The 6184-nt window shown below is 53.5% G+C and overlaps 1 protein-coding gene across 3 annotated transcripts in view; it reads right to left on the bottom strand.

Annotated features, from left to right (window-relative positions):
• The window catches only part of LOC139592914 (galactosylgalactosylxylosylprotein 3-beta-glucuronosyltransferase 1-like), a 28554-nt gene extending 22630 nt beyond the window's left edge, over positions 1 to 5924 (bottom strand). The window contains exon 1 of one of the 3 annotated variants that reach the window (XM_071433313.1): positions 5261 to 5924. The gene's annotated coding sequence lies outside the window, so the exon portion shown is untranslated. The remainder of the gene's footprint in view (positions 1 to 5260) is intronic. The other 2 variants (XM_071433312.1, XM_071433311.1) reach the window with 2 other exon arrangements.
• Between the last annotated feature and the right edge of the window lie 260 nt (positions 5925 to 6184).

A 6184-nucleotide genomic window follows, 5' to 3' on the forward strand; every position in this document is an offset into this window, starting at 1 on the left:
AGTCATAGGAGAAATACCCTTTTTTAGCTTTCAGAATGAGGGAGGGTCAGGGCAAGATGAATGTTAACTATCCTACTTTAATAACTGGGGCATGAAGGGGGAGAGGAGCCAGCAGCCTCTACTCCTGCCAGGCAAGGATCAACTGTGCTCTTTCTATCAAGAGGCACTGGGAGATTTTTGTTGGGAGCAGAGGACCTTGCTAAAACCCTGCCCTTAAGGATAGTGTCTTTAGAAGCCAGGCTGCCCTGCAACGCCCAGGGGAGCATCACCTCAGGGTCTGCAAGTTACTGCTGCCTGCCTGGCCCTTGGCTTTTCCTCCAAGTTCTCCCACACAAGGATTGCCGAGGAGCAATCCTGCTTTGCTTAGCAAATCACAGTTCCCATGTGCCCTGTACTCCCACACACAGACCCACCGTGAACTTACAGAATGAGACAACACTGCTGCTCTAAAATCTTTTATCCAGAGCTGAGATTGCCCGACTGCTAACCCTGTTCAGCTCCAAGTAATCCCAGCACTTTGCTTGGCTAGAGGTTGGCTGTACTGGGAATAAGTGCCCTTGCTCTCATTGACAAGAGGTAACATCCAAAGAAAACCATTTCCTTTTGCAATGCAGCATTATTCATAGACCAGCACCACATAAAGTTGCCAGGACGCTGGCAGTCTGCTAAAATCCACAACATGGGCAGGGGAAGTGGCAGCGTAAGCACCACTGGACCAGCTCAAATCTCAGCAGAAGTTAACCTGAACCTGCTCCAGCTGACAAAACCCAAGCCTAAAAGAGCTAAGTGTCAGCACACAGGCTGGAAAACACTTTTTTTTTGCTTCTGCCTGGAAACTAAAATATGCCCCAGTGATTTTCACTTAAACACGTCTCTGTCCTTTTGTCCTTCATCTTACATTGATCAGTGTTGGGGGTTTGGAAAGTATAAAAAATCCTATGCTAGAGGATGTGAGAGGTTCAACCCTGAAGATTTAAATATCTTTCAAGTCGACTGCCCTGTCCACTATCCATCTATCCATCACAATTTCTACTCTTCCTGAATCCTACACTCAGCACCAGCAGCATCTTGTAGCACAGAGTTCCTTATGTCACAATGCACAGCATGGGAAAATGCTTACTTTTATCATCAAATTGCTACCTTTCATGTTTTCCTGAATGCAGTCCAGTTCCTCTACTGAGAAAAGCCCTGTAGAGAAGCATTCGTTCTCCCTCTTCTGTGTTGTTGATTGCTTTGTTTTTTACCCCAATATCCCTCCTCATGTGTCTTCCTGAGCTAACTAACCCCATCTTAAGGAATCTCTCTGTGTGTGCCAGGCATTAGTGGGATTACCTGATCAGAGTAGGGATGAACAGCAAACAAAATCTGAAGGTCCCTTTGCTGGAGCTGTGGATCCCATTGCTGTGTCTCAGACCTGGGAAGCTGTGTCTCATGAGGAAACTTAGATCACGTTTTATAAATCCCAGGAATTTGCAGAGTGCAATGTTTTCATCTCAGGCAGAAAGATGTCAGACAGCCCCCCACATTGTGTGGTGGAGGAGGCCAGCAAGGTAGCTGATTGAACACTTGGGAACATTGGCAAAGTAGATAAATTTGAGTTTTAAGGAAAGGCCTTTGGGAGCACTAATGTCACATGACAGCAAGCTAGAAGAGACTTCAAACTCTTAATTATGAGCCTGCACAGCCTAAAACAGCATGAAAGATTAAGGGACCAGGTTTTCTTAAGTGTGCTGACCACAGGCTGAGATGCAGTTTGGAAAGGTACCCCAGCCTGGGGATCTGACCAGTGTCCCTTTCAAAAACTGGGCTTAGGCAGTCATGTGTGCACCTGAGATGAGGATGCTGACAGCCCCAGGTCTCATCCATACCCTGTATTTATTAGTCTTTTGTGGTACTGGTAGGTTTGAAATCACAGTCCTGTTAGGCTGAGCTGCTTCCCAGCAAGTGCTTCCCAGAGACGCAGGGGCCTCTGGCCTGTGAGACAGATGATCTGGGGCTGTCTCAGCTCTGACGCGCTGAGCTGCCGTGTCTCCCTTGTAGAGAGGGGGTAGTCATCCTGACAAACAGCTCTGTATGTGGGCAGGCAGTGCTCTTAATCACACATGCACAGTGCTTGGAGATCTTGGGATGGCAAGTGGTGCAGAAAAGCCTAATGCTTATTATTAGGTAGAAAGGCCAGGAGCAAAAAGGGCAGAGTGATTTTAGACTCCTCCAGGGCCCTGGAGGTGTGTGGGACCCAGATTCCAGTCTGGCTTATTACCTCCTTTTTAGGCTTCTTCTTTTATTAGGAACAATTAGATACAAGGAGGAAGGGGACAGATATCATCTTTCCTGTGTACATCCTGCAGAGAATAATTGCAGAGCTTTCTCAGAGCAATTTTGCATGCTCAGTAAAGGGCATCTTTGAAGCCTATCAAATATCTCATCCCTTGCAGGCATACATATGAAGGCTTGCAACACACGTCTTTATTGCTCCCAAGTATTGTGAACAGGAAAGACCATCAAAAGTGCTCAAGGCAAGGAATAAGAGGCCTTGGAAGTAGTTCCAGGAGGTGGATGGAGTTGTGGGGTGGCTTCTTATGTTTGGAACAGGAACTTTGCCTCCTGAGGCATTGGAGGAAAGCAGGAGGTGACTGTGCACCAGCACCCTGGGAGAGAGGGGCAGCCGAGGCTGGAGTTATGAAGGCACTGAGAAACACAGGGATTGTAGAGCACTGTCATTGGCAGGTGACTGCCGTGGTGAAGAGGGTAGGAAAGCCATCCAGGGGTACAGCTGGAGACAATCCAATGCAGGCTCCTGCCAGCAAGCTGCCTACTGGGGACAACTTTGGTCTCAGACACTAAGGACATCTCCTGGCCTGCTGCTAAAGCAAGGGAAAATTTCCTGCCAAAAAGCACCTTTACCAGTGCTTCATAGGCAAGAAGAAGGATGCTGGGTACGCAGGTAACACAGCCTTGAGCTGTCCAGTACAACCTTGGACACTCTGCAGGGAAGATGTCATTAGAGAACACAGGCACTAGGGACCAAAATATTCCCAAACCATGGAAAGAATATGAATTTAAGGGCTGTACATTGTGGAAGTGTTTTCTCTGGCGTACATTTAGCTGCTGTATAGCTCTGTACAGCTCCCTAGGCAACAGTCTTCCCAGATGACACTGTAACAAAGCCCAAAGGTGCGGGAGCTTGCCTCATTAAAACCCTTGTGGAGGGAGCAAGTGTCCTCAGCCCAACTGCTTTGTTTTCTATCCCGTGGCTGTTCAAGTGTCTTGCAAGCCAGGCTGAGGCCTCTTGTTGTAAAGGTGGCTGCATCTCAGCTGTGCTCTGTGTCAGCTCATTGAATTGCTTTGGGATTGCAAGGTTGCCTAGATGGTTTTGCTATTATTATCATTATTATTATTATTACTACTACTATTATTGTTACTGCACTCAAAATGTCAAAGAAGAGCTTTAATTTGATCTCACCAGATTCCTGAAACACCAGATACAATGAGTTAGCTGCCCATCTACCTCTGTACCTTAATTGCTCTGCAGAGCCTTAATTCAATGCAGACTGAAGTGCCCTGAAAGCAACACCAAAGTCACTCCTGTGAGGGACAGGGGGAGGGAAGGCAGGAATCACAGTCATGGAACTCCTGGCCTCACACCGGGCAGGCACAGCGTGCGCTCAGCTACTGGTGCTGTTTCCCTGGTGTGCCTGTCCACAGAGAGATTCCAGGAAACCATGGAGCAGGCACCAAACAAAGGTGATGGAGCCCCCACATCCTGCTCCAGGGCACGAAGAAAACAGGATTGGCAGCACGCATGGCTGCAAACAGATGTGACACAGGCTGTCACATACAGCTCTGCCAGTGGCTTCCTCGTGCCCTGTAACCCTCTCTATTTCCTGAGACAGAGGTTCCCATAATCTCCTACTGAGGAATCACATTTTAGAATATTGATAGCCTCCCTTTTTTGAGGGTCCTATCCTGCTGTCTCTGTGCACCTATCTCCCAGCTAGTGGAAGTGGTATCTTGCCTCTGTTTCTAGTCCGTCTGAGGCTATTGAGGTCACTGCCTTGCACTTCTGCTGGCTGTCCAGAGGTACAAGGTGTGAACCTCCCCATCCATTTTTCCCTTTTTGCACCTGATGAGATTTAAGCCCAAGCAGAAGTGGGTGATCAGACTCATGTGTGAAGCTGCTGTACTTTGCTACACTCTCTGCATATGTGCTTTGCACAAGGAAGCTTCCTCTGAGTCCAAAAAATGAGCTGAAAGCACCTGCAGTGGCTGCATCGCTCACTCTCCCCCAGTCCCTTGCTGAGCTGTGTGGACTTCAAGTTATCGGACGGGCATTTATAGCTTGTCATTATTGCTCTGCTGTGGTGCTGCTTGCTGCTGCCCTGCTGATTCCAACACCCCTTCTCTCCAGCTGCACAGAAACTGCCCCTTGGCAGCTTTCCCTTAGGAGTCAGTGAGGAACTGGCTACTTCTCTCCAGATTTGCAGCACCTTGAGGGGTTTCTCTCTGTCACACATTAGCTGCTGAGCCTCTCCCTCTCCTCCCCTGGCCCGAGGCTGGAAGGGTCAGTGGCTGGAGCGGGAGGCCGAAAAACGTACTTTCCAACTCGCCTAGCAAGATCCACCCCAAGCTGCTCCAGAAAACCAGCAACTGCATCTCTCGGCAGACACCCGTGTGCGAGACAGGGGTAGAACAGGGCAGAACTCTTCCCCAAACCTCCTACTCTTGCCCTCTCCCAGTCCACGTCTGCAGAGTCCCTCACTGGGACGCTCACCTGGGGTCGGTTCCAGCGAGGCTGCCAGTGCCTGCACACAAACCCCCTTGTCGCCCTTCTGTAGTTTGGCTTCTCCGGTATTTGTCACCAAGAGGCGCAATGAAACCTCTCCGGGAGCAGCGGCGTGCCCGGGACAGGCGTTGGGTACCCTTGCTCGGAGATCCCAGCGGCGAGATTCCCGGGTGGATACACACCAGGAATGAAGGCATCTCCCCACAGCTGGAAAATTCCAGCCTGGGACTGGGATGTCGCTCCCCTGGAAGGTGTCCGGACCAAGGTGCGGGGGGATGCAGGGACAGGGGCTCCCCGTCAGGAGCGGAATCGGTCCTGGCGCTGAGCAGGGATGAAGTTCGGGGATACAGCTGCCGGTCGCGGGGCAGAGCACCCCTCCAGCACCAAGCGCCGGGGGACCGCAAGGTCACCGCTGTATCCCCGGCGCTGCTCCCACCCGCAAAGCCCCGGTGCCCGAGCGCGGGGTCTCCCGCTTACCTGGCGAGATGGGCCGGTCACGGTGGAGACGCCGGGGCGCCGGGCGCGGGGCGGCACCGCGCCGGGGGCTGTCGGGGGAGCATCGCCCGCCGGCGGGCGGAGGCGCGTCCTCCCTGCGCCCTGCGAACGGCACCGGCACCGGGACCGGCCCGTCGGCGCTGCCGGCGGATGGCGGCGCCCGCCTTCAGACGGCGCCGGCGATGCGGCTACGCGCGGCGCGGAGCCGATTTAAGGCCACCCCGTGCCGGGGGTGGGGGGAGCGCCGAGGGCCGCCCGCAGCGGCTCCTGCGCGCCGCGCATCCCGCGGGGCCACCTTAAGCGGGGAAGGGGCGAGCGCGGAGCCAGGGAGGGGGGAAGGAGCGGCGAGGCGGCGAGCGGGGCCGGGAAAAGCGGGAAAGGCGAGCGGGGCCGGGCACGGCCGCAGCGCTGCCCCCGCCGCCCTCGAAGGGGGAGGGTTCCCTGCCCCGGCCGGCCGCTGCTCTTCCCGCCGAAGGCGAGGGGCGGGATGTTGTTGCCCGTGCCGAGGATCTCTCTTTGCCGCTGACCGGTGCTGGGGTGATTTCCCGCTCCGGCTGCTTCAAGGAAGAGCCACCTGCGATGGCTACAACCCGTGCGGATTGGCTATCTGCAGGGCAGTCACAGCGGCCACAGTGCTTCTCGAATTTGGTCCCGCACTTGCTGCTTGATGCGCGCGTCACCACTGCCTGCCTCAGTTTCCCTGATGTGGGAGGATGGTGATGTCGGTGCAACCACTTCCCACTGCGGCAGCCGCTGGGCCATTCCTTGCTCTGGCCACATGAACAGCCACAGCCAATGCCTTGTCTGGCGGCCTCTGCCTCGGAGCAGTTAAATGGGAGCAGAAGACCAGCCCGCTTTGGTTTTCCCCTACCTACCTCCCTTAGGTGCTGTCTCTCGGCCATAATA

This window comes from Agelaius tricolor, unplaced genomic scaffold (genome assembly GCF_023055355.1).
Source record: "Agelaius tricolor isolate 1412-34295 unplaced genomic scaffold, bAgeTri1.0.p SCAF_9, whole genome shotgun sequence".
Lineage (NCBI taxonomy): Eukaryota > Metazoa > Chordata > Aves > Passeriformes > Icteridae > Agelaius > Agelaius tricolor.